Here is an 18348-nt window from a genome sequence, read left to right on the forward strand (position 1 = left end):
AGGGAAATCCATTTTGGAGTTCTTTCCCCTGGCATAGGTATATTACATTCCAGGGCAACAGTCGCTCAATCAAAACTACTTGCTTTTCTCTGAAATGATTTCTCAGTAGCAATATTCTGATTTGAGAAGGAAACTCACTGTAGTATTTATCTATAGCTGCAAAATGAATTACTACATTGTAGTCACTAAAACAATGCACATCCTCTAGGCCAGGAATCTGAGCATGGCACAGCTGGGTCTTCTTCCTCAGGGTCTCTCATAGACATTAATCAGGGTTTTGTCTGTGTGTGGGCTCTCATCTGAGGCTCACCTGGGGAAGGATCCATTTCCAAGGTTGTGTGGTTGTTGGCACTATTCAGTTCCTTGTGGGCTGTCAGATCAAGGGCCTCAGCTCCTTGTTGACTGTCAGCTGGATAGCACCCTCAGTTCCTTGCCACATGGGCCTCTCCACATGGCAGTGTACTTCATAAAAAGCAGTGAGGGAGAACACCAATAGATAGGGTCTGCTAGCAAGAGAAAAGTTGCAACCTAATGTAACATAATCCCATGTACGACATCCCTTCATTTCCACTGTAGGCTATTAGAAGCAAGTCATAGATCCTGCTCACAGTCAAGGGAGAGGATTACTCTGGGGCAAAAGTACCAGGAGGCAGGGACCACTGGGGTCACTGTTAGAGAGTCTGTCTGCTGCCACATCCACTAATTTAGATCAAGGAGTTCTGGAAATGAGGATGAGTCCTTGGAAGAGTAGAGGAATATCTATTAAGAGCCATTTAACAATTTTAGATCATTAGTAGTAAAAGAATTAAGGAGAAAACATGTAGTTTTATCACATAGAAAGAAGTCTGATGTGGCTTTTTTTTTCCTGGCATAAATTCTTGCCTGTATGGCCAGCTGAATTAGAAGTGGGAGAGAACTAAGCGCCTCTTATGATGGGAGAAGATTTTCTCTAAACCCAGCTGAGTTGGCATCCATGCAACAGATTTCAACAAATGTAGAGAAAACGCTTTCAGAGAAAATATGCTTTGGCTGCAGCTTCCTATAGTGTCAACTTCCTTCCCACATTCTTGAAATCACTGCACAACTGAGGTGACAACATCAACCTACATCACCGCCCTCCAGCTTACTTCCCAGGAGCATACATTTCAACATGTTAGGAATAAAGCAAGCAAGATGAAGATCAATAGAAAGACTCCTTCTCCCAATTAATCCATTATGCTAAACCCACCACTCTCATGCTTTGGTAATGGAGGAGATTAACACATTCTATACCAACAGTGTGAAAAATTTAGTTGAAGAGCATATATTTGAAGAAGACTTACCCAAGGAAACAAAATCAAATTTTAGGTACTATCTATTTTGGAGTAATATTAAGGATAACATGGTGTCTGAAATGAACATGAATGTTATGTTTAATAATGAGCCACAGGGATTTTTGTTAAGGAACTAAAAAAAGTAAATTTAATAAAAGTAATAATGTTATTAAAGCATTCGAAGTGGTAAAGAACAAAATTATCACTGCAAAAAAAATGTATCATTAAGGCATAGTTGATAAAATTACCTAGAACACCAAAGAAAAACTACAAGATTTTTATGAAAGTTATAATAAAAAGAGGTTAGAGAAAAGAATAAGATAATGGTGATTCAATATACCTATGATTTGTGTTCCTAGGGAAGAGACTAGACTAGAGTAGAAGAAATGAAAAAGACTAGAACAGAGTAAAAACTAAATATAAGAGAAATTTCCTGAATTGAAGGTAGATCTTAATCTGTCTATCTGCAGGGCCCTCCATGTGTCAGGAAAAATTAATGAAAAGCAACCCACGCTAAGATCTCTTCTGATGAGGTTATTGTATTTCAAAAACTAAAAAGCTCTGTGCAAGTGAGCAGAGGGGCAGAAACACATTACCAGAAGGGGAAACAAACTTTTGTTGTCCTCAGTCATGAAAGATGTTAGAAAAGAGCAGAAAAATGTTTTGAAGGAAAAGAATTTTCTACTTCAGGAAGAGTTTTTCTTCAACATAAAGGAAATAAAAAATTATCACTCCTGCACCTCTTAAGTGTGGTAACAAACCAAAAAAGCAAAACTTTGGTAGACACTAATTAATCAAGGGGCAAATTGAACTAATGAATTTATAAGTGGGGGATTGATAAATAAAATGTCTAAGAAGTTATTAGCTTTGAATTCACTTCAGCCAAAAATTACATGCAAAATGTGTGGCCTTACAGATGTATATGTATAACAGTAGATTCACAAGCTACTATCTTAAATTATAAGAACCTATTTAGCACTTATATATTTCCCACTTAGTCATTATTCACTTAAATTTAATTTATAAGATATATAATATAATTTGGACATATTTTATAAGATCAATTGTACACTATTGTATTCTCTTATTTTCACCTTTATTTTGAAGTCTCTATTCTGACTGATGGGAAGTTTAATTACAATCTATTCTCAATTATTTTCTTTAAATTAGTACTTCCTGTGTGATAGTCTATTTTCTGCATGCTGGCATTTATGCAGGTGAATGATATCTTAGCTAGGTATAAAATTCTTATATTGCATTCTTTTCTCTTCAAAGTCTGTCAACACTAGTCCATCAAATTCCAGCTTATAGTTTTTCAGATAAGTCCAATGCTTTTTTTTTTCTTTGTAGAAATTTCTCCTTTCTGCTAGAAGAGGGTAGAAGTTTACTTTGGAGACAGGATTTTTACCAGGCTAGGTAAGGCTGGGTGAATGTTTTCTAAAGTCAATACTGGAATTCATTGATCCCTTTCAATCTGAAGCCTCAAAAATGTCTTAAACTCAGGGAAATAAGATTTTTTAAATTACTTTTTAGTTTTTGAAGAAGATTAGCCCTGAGCTAACATCTGCTGCCAATCTTCCTCTTTTTGCTGAGGAAGACGGGCCCTGAGCTAACATCATGCCCATCTTCCTCTCCTTTATATATGGGATACCTGCCACAGCATGGCTTGACAAGCAGTGCATAGGTCTGCACCTGGGATCTGAACCAGCAAACCACAGGCCACCAAAGCGGAACATGCTCACTTAACCTCTGCACCACTGGGCTGGCCCCAGGGAAATAAGATTTTTGTCTGTTATTTATTTATTTTGTCTTCCATTTATATGGTGGGTCTTCCAGATTTGTCATCCGTATTAGTTTCCAAGGGTTGCTGTAACAAATTACCACAAACCAGGTGGCTAAAAACAACAGAAATTTATTCTCTAACAGTTCTGAAGACTAGAAGTCCAAAATCAAGGCATGAGCTAAGCCATGCTCCCTCTTCAGTCTCTAGAGAAGAATACTTTCTTGCCTCTTCTAGCTTCTGGTGGTGGCCAGCAATCCTTGGTGTGTTTTGGCTTGTGGCAGCACAACTCCAGTTTGTCTCCTTATTCACATGGCCTTCTTCCTTGTGTATCCTCTGTGTCTTCAAATCTCTCACTCCCTACAAGGACACCAGTCATTGGATTTACAGCCCATCCTAATTCAGTATAACCCCATCTTACCTTGATTACATCTATAAAGACTAAATAAGGTCACATGCAAGGTATGGGGTTAGGACTTCAATGTAGTTTTCTGGGGGACACAATGCAACTCATAATATCATTCAAGCTTCTAAACTCATGATATCCATCTCTTTATGAGATGCTTATACTTTGTATTCAAGGACACATATTTTAGCAGTTAACATCAGCACGAATTAATCTATTAAATTTTAACATTAAAACATTTTTAGTTGAAAAAAACAGTTTTATTTTGTGCCACAATTGAATCTCTTTGTGTTCATAACGGTTTTTTGCCAGAAGATGCCTGTTTTGAGTGTTCTTCTGGACCTGTCCCTCTGTGAGTGGCTGAAGGTCCGTAGATGTGTCTTTTTCTTCATCTGCTCATGTCCCATCTTTTGGGCATGGGGTTCCTGATCTCTCTTATGTGGGATCTACCTTATGTTGAGGTGGGAATTTCAGCAGTCTCATTCCCTGAGGGTCAATGATGTAGCAGATAATGATTTGTCAGTTTCTCATTTGGGTCCCAAAGGGGAAGCTTTTTGCTACTCTTGTCTCCTCAATTGCAATATCTAGGGCAGGGATCTTCAACCTGTCTGCACACGGAGCAATTCCTTAGGAGTAATTCTTAATTAGGCATTGGTATGCCTAGTCCCTGTCCGTGGTTTATCTAATCTGGATTTCTAGTTCTTGGGTTAGATGTGGAACTTTTTATACTTTCAGGTAAATATGAATCCCTGGCCATCTTGTTGAAATGCAGATTCTGGTTCAGGAAGTCTGGAGTAAGACCTGATCCAGTATTTCTAACAAATTCCCAAGTGCTGCTGATGCTGAAAGTAGTCAAAGAACTGGTTCTCAAACTTGCCTGTGTGTTGGGATCACCTGGCGGACCTCAAAAATACTAATGCTTCTATCCCACCCCCAGAGATTCTGATTTAATTGGCATGGAGTGTGGCCTGGACAATGGGAGGCTTAAAATCTCCCCAGGTGTTTCTAATTTGGAAAACCACTGGGCTAGAGCCTCACGGTCAGGGTCAACTGAGTTGCTTTGTTAATTTCTCTGCCGTTCTTCAAGAATTGTCCTTCCTTGGGGCCAGCCTGGTGGCACAGTGGTTAAGTTCACGTGGTTCGGCAGCCCAGAGTTCTCTGGTTTGGATCATGGGTTCAGACCTAGCACTGCTCGTCAAGCCATGCTGAGGCAGCATCCCACATAGAACTAGAAGGACGTACAATTAGGATATACAACTATGTCCTGGGGCTTTGGGGAGGCAAAAAAAAAAAAAAAGGAAGATTGGCAAGGATTTTAGCTCAGGGCCACTCTTTCTCACCAAAAAACGCATATTTAAAAAAAAAGAATTGTTTTTCCTCTCAGGGATCCTTGGCTAACAGAGGGCCAACATCCCTCTTGCCAGGTGTTATATTCCATTTTCCTGAGCTTTGCACTGCTGTCCTCGGCTCGTCTCCATCCTGAGGGGAAGAAGTTGCAGGTCTGTTCTCTCCATCCAGACCTCAGCAGAGCCTAAGACCTGACTTGTCATCTCCAGGCCCTGCCTGGCAGCTTCCATACTCAAGAGGCTGATTGTTGGATGGGAACTGGGATGGTAAGGCAGTAGGGTTGTGTTTAAGTGAATCTCTTCTCCAAATCCAAATCTTTAATTTTCAAGAGCTCTGTCTTTTCTGATTTGTGTTTGCTTTCATAATGTAGTGTTTTGTTTTAGAGAAGCGATATCTTCTTAAATGTCATTGAAGACTCTAACTTGAAGGTCTTTCTTTCTTTGTCAGTTTCTTATTTCTCTTACCTTTTCCTAAGGTTATTTTTCATTTGTCTGTTGTTTGTTTTCAAATCTTGGTATTTCTTTTGCATGCTGTGGCCTTTCCTCAAATGTATCATTTGCTCACATTTAGAATTGGGTGACAGTATGTCTGACTGTAGAATTTATGTAGAGAGTTAAGGTTTATTCACTGCCAGGCTTTCTCCAGAATAAGGAGCAGAAACCGGCTATTAGGTTAGAGTACACCTATATAATAGAGTGAGGAGGTCTTTATCTTTTGGCACCAACACCTAGCCTTTGCTGCCTTAGTTCTTTCTAGATGGTTGTTTGTTCAGAGTTGAGTACAAAGCTTTAGGCCATTAGAAGCAGGCAAGAGAGAGGTACCAACTGTTTCACAAGTTTCTATACGTAGACCTCCATCTACTGTCCATTTTTAGCTCTTTTACCCTTCCTTCCTTTTGCCATACCTTCCTTTTGGTGTGCTTGCTGGATGGATCAACTTCTTCCTTTACTGGTACTCATACCACATGAGTTCCAGGCTCGGATTTCCTTTGATATTCCTTATCTACCAAGATTCTTCTATTTACCTCTCATTGTTTATTGCTGGCTATTTTCTTTTCCTATTTGTTGTATACTTATACCTTTTAAACATTTCCTTACTATTGTGAAAGAGTCTGAAGAGGGAGAGAAAATCTGCCCTCTTGCATCAGAAACTGTACAGCATCATTTTTACGGATGCACAATATTCACCATATTTTATTTGTTCAGTGAGTATTCTGTGGTCACAAATCAATTTTCCCCAAAGTTCTATTACTATAAACAATTGTAGAATGAACAACCTTAAAATAAAACCTTGGTGCAAACACTTTGTAGATAATATCCTACATATATATTTTTAGGTTAATTTGTGTCTATTTAAAAAATGTGTTTAGTTATGCACACATCCTCTCAATATAGATTGCTTCAATTTATGGTGCCCATTGTCCAGTGCTCTCTTCAACATTGGGTACAATAATTATTTCCTTAATCTCTCTTAGTGTATAAATTAAAGATTTTATCTCATTTTAAGATAATCTCTTTGAAGAGACTAGCTATGTAAACAGGATTCCCTCCTGCAAACCAGTTACTCCCTGTAATTTTACCTTATTATATCATCTTCATTACACTTAAGTAATTAGGATTTATTAGTCCCTCCTGCTCCTTTTCAAGCTCCATAAGATCAGGGGCATTGTCTTTGCAGCTGTACTTCTTGAATTTGGGAAACTTTCCCTTTATCCTCATATGGTTTTCCCACTATATTTATGCACTCTGTGTCCTAATCTCCTCTTCTTAAGAAGACACCAGCCATATTGGATTAGGTTCCACCCTAATGACTTCATTTTAATTTAATTACTTCTCTAAAGACCCTATCTCCTAAATTACTGTGAACTATAAGTATTTTCTTAATAAAAAATATGAGGGAAAGCATAATCTTTTTTTTTTTTTATTGAAGTATTGATACCTAACCTCTAAATCTCAAGTTCTTGTGCCCCATTCAAAGTAAGCCAATCACTGAGACATTGGTGCTTGGAGTTGGAGAAAGGTTTATTCACATTGGGCAAAAGAAGGCAGGAGGGAGGATAGTTCTTCAGATCCACCTTGACAAGAGAAGAAAAAGGAGGGTTTTATACAGCTAAGGGCCTTGACAGGAGAAGTTTCAGAGAAACAAAGGGGTAATCCATGTTTCTTTCACTCCAGATAAGCCCTTGGGCAATCTGACTTCTGGGCTTCAACTGGCAGTTGGGGGCTGGTTATCTGGTGGTGTAACTTCCTTGACAGCCTTTGCTTTTTGCTACAAAACAAGCTCTAGATCCTTGTGAGCCTTGAGTCACCAATCAGGTTAAACAAGAAAACAGCACATTCACAAGATTAACTTCTTTTTATCTGTGTGGGGAATAAGGTTGAGGGGCAATCACGTTCTTATTGAATACAGTAACTCTCAGGTAGCTGTTTTCAGTATAGATGACATACGGTATTATATTAGTTTCAAGTGTACAACATAGTAATTCAACATCTATATACATTACAAAATGATCACCACAAGTCCGATAACCATCTGTCACCATACAAAGCTATTACAATATTATTGACCATATTCCCTATGCTGTACATTACATCCCCATGACTTATTTATTTTATAACTGGAAGTTTGTGCCTTTTAATCCCCTTCACCTATTTTGCCCATCTCCCCACCCCCAGCCCTCTGTTGACCACCAATTTGTTCTTTGTACCTATCAGTTTTTTTCTGGGGAAAGCATATTCTTGAAAGAATTTCTTAATAAATACCTTAGTCTATTATGAATGACTCAATTTTTAAAGTATTAACTTTTGCTCTAATTTTCATAGCAAAACTACTCTACAGCCTAGAGCTTACATGTGTATATAGTTGTAAATACAGCCCAGCAACAGAGGGCTTATAAAGTAAGGGACTCTCCTTTTATATCTATGAAAGTGTAGAGGACCTTCTGGCAATTATTGCATGTATCCGGGAATTTATTCTTATAGCACTGATTTAATTGCAAGAATGTTCATACTTAACTACCTTTTGTCTTTATTTTAAGCTCTTTAACCCCATACTGATCCTGGGACTTCTTTTTCTGTGATTTTAATGGTAGGGAATGAACCACCGATTTCATACAGATGTTGGAGAACCAGCCTTGCAGACAGCTGGAAGAAACAGGTGTACAGAAATCCAGAGACTATTAACATATCTAATTGAATAAGTGTTGGTAGTTACAAAAGTAATTAAGAATAAAAGAAAGCCTTGTGAAGCTCCTAACAAAAACATTGCTGGTAATCACTGCCAACTTAAAACTCATTTTGTGAAGCTTCCTGAAAAAATGGGAGCATTTTATATTGAATATTACCTTTTGTCTTGTAATTTACATAGGTATCTTTAATGAACAGCTCGTTTATAGTTCCGCTGAGTCTTTCCTGTGTGTGTTGCTGGCATCTTTGAAACAGCAGTATCAGCAATTTAGAGTAGGCAGGCTTCCTCTTGAATATTTATAGAAAGATTTTAAAAGTATACTTACCAATTTGCTTTAGATTGTTCTTTTGAAATTACCATATTTTTTCCTATACTAGAAACACCTTCTTTTAGAACAAGAAAATGGAACGTTTTCCACCATGGCTTCTTTGTTGTTAGGATGTTCAGATTGAATCCCGTGAATGGTTCCATGCAAGATTTTATGAATATTTTTGTAATTATCACAGAAGCACACGATTATTGTAAGAAAAAAAGCACAAAGGAAGTGATTTAGATAGAAAATCAATCACTCCTGATACAGCCACATGGAGAGCATGTGTTACACCTACAGCGGGATAATCTCTTACCAGGTCTGTTAGTTTGCCAGGGCTGCCATAACAAAGCACCGGGGATGGGGTAGCTTAAACAACAAAAACTTATTTTCTCACAGATCTGGGGGCTGCAAGTCTGAGGTCAAGATGTTTACAATGTTTCTTTTGAGACCGCTCTCATTAGCTTGTAAATGGCTGCCTTTCCCCCGTGTCTTCACAAGGTCTTCTTTCTGTATCTGTGCGTGTCTGTGTCCTAATCTCCTCTGCCAATAAAGACCCCGGTCACATTGGATTAGACGCCACCCTGAGGATCTCATTATAATTTAATTACCTCTCTAAAGACCCTATCTCCAAATATTGTCAGATTCTTAGGTACTGGGAGTTAGGACTTCAACATATGAATTTTAGGGGAACACAATTCAGCCCATAACCAGGCTTTCTAAAATGTGTTTTATACAGAAACTGAAATATAATAATGTACAGTTGAAATTTATGTAGTGTTAAAAGCCAACATGACCTCAATAAAATAAAATAAAAAAAAAATGTGTGTTTTGAGTGTGTGGGTTTAACAGCTTTATTGAGGTGTAATTGACATACAGTCGACTGTACATGAATAATATGTACAATATTATAGGTTTTGACATTCATATACAGCCATAATAAACCTATCCATCACTCTCAAAAGTTTCCTAATGCCCCTGTAATCTCTCTCCCTCTCTTTCCTGTCCTGCTCCCATCCCCAGACAACCACCAATCTGAGATACATTTGTTCACATTTCCTAGAATTTTATAAAATGGAATCATATAGTACATACTCTTTTGGTCTGGCTTTGTTCACACATCAAAAATATTTTGAGGTTTATTCATGTTGTAACGTGTATCACAACATCTAGAATGGTACCTGGCACATGGCAGGTACATTAATTATTAATTCAATGAATGAATAAAAGCATAAATCAATGAATATTTTAGAAGGCTAAGGAGATGGGATGTTAAATGCAATTGAATGACACTCATAAGTTTGGTGTTCTCTCTGAAGCATTTTATACAGGTGAGTATATGAACCAGGTTTGTAGTTTAGAAAATATCTCTGGTGGCAACTTGAAGGATGAATTTGCAGCAGGGAAAGGCTAAAAGCAGGGGACTGGTTATTAAAAATTCTTATATAACGATTCCTATATATTGTGTTTGTGCAGCGTCATCCATGTTAAAATATCCAGTGAGGAACTGAAAATGTGAACAAGTAAGAAGAATTATTTTTGAGGGTGTAGAAGGGTGAGTGGGAAAATTAGGATAAAGGAAATAATTTTCCTAAATCTATTTGTAAAGTTGCCGAATAACCTTATAAATACATCCTGATACAGGGGAAAGAAAATAGGTATCAGAAACTCTGGTCCCAAATATTAACTCTCTCCTAACCCTTAAGACTTTAAGCAAGTAACACAATACCTTTGTGCTTGTTTCCTCATGTTTTTAGGACTCTTTATTGCTTACATTTTCAAATTTCACAATGATGGACCTAGATGTGGATCTTATTTTCTGTGCTAGGGCCTTCCATCTTGAAGACTGGCAGGATTTCAGCATTGAGGAATTCCTCTCCATTATTTATTTGGTAACTTTTTTTCTTCCCTGTATTCTCTGTAGTCTGTTTTTGGAAATCCTATCACTTGGGTAGAGATACTGATATTTTTGGTTTGGTATGTCTTTATATTTGGTCTTACATTTTTCATTTTTTTCCAGTCTTGATGAGGTTTTCTTAATCTTATTCCCCAACTTGACTATTGAAAATTTTATTTTATTAATCTTTTTTTGTAGTTTCCTGAGAGGTATTTCTGGTTTCTTTATTGTTATTTTTTTCACAGCAGCCTGTTCATGATTTATGGATATCATATTGTCTGGGCTATTTCCTAGAATATTAATTACACTATTTTAAACTTATTTTTTCTTCCTTGATTTATCTCTGTTTAATCTGGGGTCATCCCCACCCTTTCTGTTTGTTTTGGTCTTTCTTTCTTTTTTCTTCTTCAAGAATGTCACCTAAGCTAACAACTGTTGCCATCTTTCTTTTGTTTTTTTCTGCTTTACCTCCCCAAATCTCCCTGGTACATAGTTGTATATCCTAGTTGCAGGTCCTTCTAGTTGTGGCATGTGGGACACTGCCTCAACATGGCCTGATGAGTGGTGCCATGTCCACGTCCTGGATCCCAACTGGTGAAACCCTGGGCCGCTGCAGCGGAGGGTGCAAACTTAACCACTTGGCCACAGGTCCGACCCCCTGTTTTGGTCTTTATTATTTCATACCATAATTTTTTTTCTCATAAATCTATTGATTCTCAGCTGTCTATCTACTTTTAATAACAAAGTTCTCCCTAAACATTTCATTTAATATCTTTCAACAGAACTCTGCTCCTATGCCCTGCTCTTGACTGGGGGTAGATACCTGCCTACAGGCTGTTATCCATGGTTATCCATGTTATCCTGATGAGAGGGGTTAAAGATGGTGGAAATGACAGTTCTGTTCATGGAGTGTCAGTTAACCTTTTCAGTTCTACTTCTAACTCCTGCTCTACGTCGTACTGAGAATTTCAAGATAATCTCTCAAGGGATTTGTTGGTTGAAAAAAATACCTTCTCTGCTGCAGTCTTGTCACATTCTTTTGATGTTGCAGCTCTCTTCTCTGTTTCATTAGTAAATGTTCCAATATGTGTCTTCCAGAAATTTGTTGAAATCTACCTCCTGCTAATGATTCCTTTCTTGTTTTCTTTTTGTTGTTGTTATGGGTTTATAACAATTTTAAATTCTTGTTTTAGTCTTCTATTATTATTACTGAAAGTTCGGTCTCTGATCCTGGTGCCAATCCAAATAACGAGAACAGAGTCTTGGGTAAAAAAGGAAAGCCTTTACTTTGCGGGGCAGAGGGAGAAAAGCAAAGGGCCAGTGGCCCCTGAAATTGCTTGCTCCCTGTTAAGAAACAGGTAGGGGTTTTCATTTGGGGTTTTAGGTAGGGGAGGGGTACCGTGGCCTTCTTGGTCAGCATTTTCCCATCGGCCTGTGTCTGGGGCTGCTTCCAACAGAGGAGACAAAGGATTTCTCAGATGAGTGTCCTTGGCTGTTTATCTCCATGGTGGAAAGCAGACTCTGACATCAGGAAGCTGAGAAGTTGGGCCTGGGAAGCTTCGATTTCTTGACGTTCTCTGGACATTAGTTTCTCTGTAAAAGACTTCAAGGTCCTGTGATTAGCCACAACTTTAGTGGGAGCCCAGCATGAGGCCATCTGGGCTTTAACACTTTGTAACTTCTATTTGGCTCTATAGCTCAGGGGGTCAGAGGTTAAACAAACAAATATTTACATATGAGTGTAACTAAAGAAGCAGGGAACTGGGAATGTGTGCCTTCAGTTTTAATGCATATATGTGGGGTTCACTGTAGGGGAACCAATATCAGGGCTGATATTAACTAAGAGGTGGTAACATTGTCACTTTATGGTCTCAGCTTGATCTCAGTTAACCGTCTTGAAGTTTTTAAAGAGGAACACTACTGCCCAACTTAAAATGTTCTGAAGATTAAATGATATAATGTATGTGAAATTTCTTATTCACATATAAAATACTAGTTCCACTTTCCCATCATGTAGGAATGTCTTCTAGCTGATCTTCAGTCTGCTAACTCCCCAGCAGGAGTGACAAAATTTTAGCCTATCTGATATTTAATTTTGAACTTCCTCGTCACAGGAAGCGAACACCCTTCTTTACCATTCGGAAGAGGATTCTACTGGTTATGGATATTTTAGAAAGCTGATCCTGGCTCTACTTTTCTTCCTGATACAGCCTGCCTTCTAGTCAATATTTTGCTTTGTAGCATTTTTCCCCAAAAAAACACATTTGCAAAAGGAGATTTAAGTTGTGGCTTTGGGAACAAATATTTCAAAATTTGACCAAACTCAAGCACAAAGATCGATCTTTCAAACAGGAAATATTTACTCAATCTCCAATACAGAATGGACAATATTATACTATATATACCCAGCAGGAGGTTAGAATCTCATTGGGTAGACAGGGCAGAGACATGGAAAGATGTGTATGATACAATACATGGTGTGAAATGTATCAGGTCAGAGTCACAGCTAATAAACACTTCAACAGTCTAATAGGGAAAGATTTGCTGTGGTTTTATGTGTTGAGAGGAGACTTTAGCCTTTCTTTCTTAGAATATAAGCTCAAGAAGTCAACGACCTTATCTCCATTGGCTACTATGTATTCTTTAAGCCTAGAACAGTTTCCAACATTTAGTAAGGACTCAATAAATGTATGATGGATTAATGAGGATTGTAAAATTGTGTTGCAATTTAAAGGAAACACATAACTTGAGCAGGTGGAGAGAAGGTAGCAAGAACACCATAGGTACAAAATAACAACAAAAAAGTAGAGGAGGAATAACCAACATGAATTTGCAGAAGAGGATAGACTGCCCTGGTTCAAGAGTTCATTTTGAAAGTTAGTGAGGGGTTAAGTTGTAGTAGGCTCCGAGTAGCCTGTGAAGGCCTCTATATAGCAGGGGAAATAATCTGGATTTTATCTCACTGGCTTTAGTGAGACATTAACAATCATTGAGAAGAAAAATGATTTGATATTAGCAGTCATTTTGCAATCCATTTTGAATGTTTTAATTCTGTTAAGGGATGGTGTAGTAGGCAGAATTCCTAAAATGATCTTCAAAGATTCCTTCCCTAATCGCTGGGACCTCTGAATACGAAGTGACCTCTGAATCATTCTTATGATTATGTTATGTTATATGGGCCTGATCTAACCACATAGTCCTTAAAAGCCAAGAGTTTTCTCTGGCTGGTGTCTGAAGAGAAACTCAGAATGATTTGAAGCATGGGAAGGACTTAATGCACAGTCCTGTCTTTGAAGATGGAGAGGGGCCAAGTGAGAAAATGTGGATGGCCCTAAGGAGGTGAAGGAGAGGTTCTCAACTGACAGCTAGCAAGGAAATGGTGACCTCAGTATTATTACTGTAAGGAATTGAATTCCAGTAACAACCTGAATAAGCTTGGAAGCTTTCTTTCCAGAGCTCTAATAACAGCTCAGATGGTCAGAACTTTGACTTCAACCTAGGAGATGCTAAGCAGAGGACTGAGCTGAGCCCCCCTAGACTTCTGACCTATGGAACGGTGAGATAATAAATGAGTATTGTTTTGCGTTCTTAAGTTTGTGGGAATTGTTATGCAACTATACAAAACAATTACAGAAATGTTACAGGAGGAGGAACAGCAGTCAGGGAGACCAGGTTATTTGTGCATCTCCTCTATACTTGCTCACTTACAAAGCAAAGGTGATGTGTCTTGAAATTCCTGAGTAATTAAAAAGGAATAGTTGTGTATTTTATTATATTCTCAGCACTCATCATACCTCACTGTTCTAGTCAATGATTAAGGAAAAAACCCATTAGATCTATGAACAATGGTATAGCAGATTTTATTTTTGTCCAAGGTATTTACTGCCTTTCCATGTGAGAAAGTTATCTTTCTTTGCTCCATTGTTATAAGACTAGCCCTTGTAACTGTTTTGGACAATGACATATGAACAGAAGTAGCATATACCTCTTTCCACCAGAAGCTTCAAAGCCATTGCATGGTTCTGCCAGCCTTTCTGTTCCTTTTGTCACAGACCTGGATGTGTGGATTGGGCTTCCCTTTCAGCCCAGGTTTTGGAGTAGAGGTGCTGTGAAGCAGAACTGAAGCTAACATGCGATAAACATGAAGGATGAACAAGAAATCAATGTTCGTTATTGTAAGCCAATGAGAATTTGGCATCACTTTTTACCACAGCATGACTTGCCTAAACTGGCTGAGTCAATTCGTAGCACACCAGCAGAGACCTGCTGTAACAAAAGCTGAAAATATGAGGCATTGGCTTTATGGGGAGCAATGGATGGTGAAGAATCTGTTTTGGGAAGCTAGAAAGATGGAGCCCAACTTATGCAGTGGTGAGATATTTGATATAAAGTTTGCTACAGTAACATGGAAGGCAGATAAAATGCCAAATGATCTCACGCCATTAGGTGGAGATATGGGAAATACAATATCAGTAGTGCTTCCTAATTACTATGGCTGAATTTAACAGACCATTAACGGATTTTCAAACTAGTTTGTAAAATAGAATCAACTATGATTAAAACTCAACATTTTGATAAGGACCTAAGCATGGATATGGGTTTCCCATCCTTTGTTTTATTTTATATCTATATCTATAGCTATATCTATGTCTATGTCTATTTTTTGGTGAGAACAATTAAGATCCACTACTTTTAGCAAATTTCAAATATATGATACATTACTGTTAATTATAGTCACCATGCTGTATATTAGCTCTCCAGAACATAATCATCCTGTGTATCTGGCACTTTGTATCCTTTGGCCAAAATCTCCCTATTTCCGCCGCTCCTCAGCCCCTGGTAACCACTATTCTAGTCTCTACTTCTAAGAGTTCAACGTTTTTAGATTTCACACATAAGTGAGATCATGCAGTATTTGTCTTTCTGAATCTGGCTTATTTCACTTTGCATAAAGTCCTTTAGGTTCACCTTTGTTGTTGCAAAAGACAAGATTTTCTTCTTTTTTAAGGCTGAAATATTATCCCATTGTATGTTGATACCTCATTTTCTTTATCCATTTATCCATTGATGGACACTTATCAACCAATTATAGTTGATTCCATGTCTTGGCTACGTTGAACAATGCAGCAATGAACATGGGGGCGCAGATGTCCTTTGAGATAGTGAATCTTCGAAGATAGTGAATCTTTGGATAAATAGAAGTAGGATTGCTGGATCATATGGTAGTTCTATTTTTATTTTTTTGAGGAACCTCCACACTGTTTTCTATAGTGGCTATACCAATTTGCATTGCCACCAACAGTGTGCATCCTTGCCAATCCTTGTTATCTCTTGTCTTTTTGATAACAGCCATTCTAACCGGTGTGAGGTTATATCTCATTGTGGTTTTGATTTGCATTTCCCTGATGATTAGTGATGTTGAGCATCTTTTCAGATATCTGTTGGCTATTTGTATGTTTCCTTTTCAGAAATATTTATTCAGATATTTTTCCCATTTTTAAATTGAATTGTTTGGTTTCTTGCTATTGAGTTGTATGAGTTCCTTATATATTTTGGATATTAACTTCTTATTGAATATATGGTTTGCAATATTTTCTCCCATTCCATAGGTTGTCTCTTCACTCTGTTGATTGTTTCCTTTTTTGTCCAGAAGCTTTTTAGTTTGATGCAATCACATTTGTCTTCTTTGTGTCTGTTGCCTGTTTTCAGTGTCATATTAAAAAAAATATAGGCAAAAAACCATTGTCCAGATCCATGTCAAGAAGCGTTTTCCCTATGTTTTCTTCTAGTAATTTTATGATTTCAAGTATTACGTTTAAGTCTTTAATCTGTTTTGGGTGGATTTTTGCATATGGTGTTAAGTAAAGGTCCAATTTCATCTTTCTACTGAGCAATAGGAGGACTTTCCATTTAAAAAAGTCAATTTTCTATTTTTATAAGAGCTGATGGAAATTGACCTTAGGCATATCTTCTAGCAAAGAATATTTAATGGATGGAACAATCTCTGTGGTATCTAGAACACATATTAGAAGGGATAAAAATACTATTTCAATGAGTCAGGAAGATGAGAAAATTGAGAGAATGAAGCAGCAGCTAGGAAGTGGAGTGGCTGAGTTTTGTTACTATATGGTACTTTTCATATATTTCTGTGTGAGAAAGATTACTGACCAATTGCAATTAGCACCTAGGATGATACTTATTTGAAATTACAATTCTATTCCTAATGCTTAACCAGAAAAATCTCAACAATCTGGGTGAATTGTTATAAAACACAAAGAACTTTCATCTTTTCAAAAGATTAAAAAAAAGTAAAAACCTTTAGTTTTTCTCTCATATAAAAAGGTTGCCCTCACATTAGTACAGTAAACTTGTATTTTGTATAAAATAACTTGACCCCTGTGCATAAAGTAGCACTTTGGACAGGCACATGGTTAATGGGTTTTTTGAGGAACCTCATAATGTACTACATAGCAGATTTGTATATGTTACTACTCAGAGTTAGCTGAACTGCAAAATTTGAGGGCACAGCCCACAAGGCTGCCTTCACTTTTGACACTAACTGCAAGTTTGGAGGATTCCTAAGCCACCTTTAGGTTAGATAACTGTCCAGGAGGGCTCACAGAATTCACTACAGTCTATTATATTGACAGTTAATGTTTATTACAGGGAAAGGATACAGATAAAAGTCAAAGGAAAATGATACCTATGTGAGATGATGGATGGATTAACTAAGCTTATTGTGGTAATCATTTTGCAATATATATGTATATCAAATTGTTACATTATACCCCTTAAATTTACACATTATATGTCAACTATATCTCAATAAAGGTAGGGGGAAAATCAGCTAAAGGAAGAGATGGATAAGGCAGAATCTGGGAGGGTTCCAAATGAAGCTTCCATTGTTCTCTTTCACGCAGTTAGGAAGTGTTGCCCTCTTGGCCTTGATGTGTGACAATACATACAAAGTATTGCCAACCAGGGAATCTCACTTGAGCCTTATTCCAGTTTTTATTTGAGTGTCATTATGTAGGCATGATTCATTGATTGCTCTCATGGTTGAGCTCAGTCTGTAGGTCAACTGATACTGAATGATCCAAAAGCCCCACCTTAGATCACAGGATTAATCTTTTTGGCATAACCAGGCCCCATTCTAAGACTATTGAGTAGGGCTGACCACATCCTAAAATCTAGTGTGTCCAGCCCCAATGAAATAAAGATACCACTATCAGATATAATATAAATTACCTCCAGGAAGCCAAAATTAAAGCCAGACCTCTCTTTTGGCCAAGACAAATTCTTCACTACACACTTGCCCATAAGAAAAGATACTACCATACTGTAGGGAGGCAGAAAGTAACTTGGGATCCTTTGCCTCACAGTGTTCATTTTATATACTGACCCTTCTTTGCCCCTCCTCCCCCAATTAGATAACTCTGGCCTCATGTTTCCCATGGAACCAAAGTAATTTTTGGTTATGCAAAAGTAAAATGAAGACATACCTCAGATTTGAAGATTTTGTGAGGCATTGTGAGGCTCTTTTTGGATCTGGAATCTGTCATCCAATGTATCTGTTCTCTTCTAAGCTCTTTGTGTCACTCACGTTTATGAGTGTGCTTTCTAGTTCGTTTATAGATAAAGCTTTGGAGAGAACAGATCAAGGACATCCTTGTGGCAATGCATTGAAATTTATTTATATGCCAAGTTTGGGATATTTGTTCAACCAGTTCTTATTCCATCTTCTTTGTAATAATAACAGAACAGGAATAGTGTTTTTATTCCTAGGAACTGTTTCATGTCTGCCCCAGCCTATTACCAAAGATTCATAGCCATGGGTATATAACCCTGAAATTTTTCATAATTTTTTCTGTATGAAAAGACCCTGGGACTACACTTTTGTGTTCCCTTCAGATTTTAGTGGCAGCCAAAGGCATAAACAAGATTCCTATATGTTATAACTCTACCCTGATCTCATTTATTGTTTGCATTAGTGGAACCATAAAAATAGCTTTAAACAGATTTATTAAACCCACTCAGCTCTCTAAAAACTTCCTTAATTTGCACTATTTAAAAACTCTCTAGTCATTCATCAGAAATCATGAAAGTTGA

The 18348-nt window shown here is 37.6% G+C and overlaps 1 long non-coding RNA gene across 1 annotated transcript in view; it reads left to right on the forward strand.

The window, feature by feature from the left end:
• LOC139079620 (uncharacterized) overlaps positions 1–18348 on the forward strand; it is a 44009-nt gene that overhangs the window by 5423 nt on the left and 20238 nt on the right. The gene's annotated exons all lie outside the window — the stretch shown is intronic.

The sequence above is a fragment of the Equus przewalskii genome, chromosome 26, assembly GCF_037783145.1.
Source record: "Equus przewalskii isolate Varuska chromosome 26, EquPr2, whole genome shotgun sequence".
In the NCBI taxonomy this organism is placed as follows: Eukaryota; Metazoa; Chordata; class Mammalia; order Perissodactyla; family Equidae; genus Equus; species Equus przewalskii.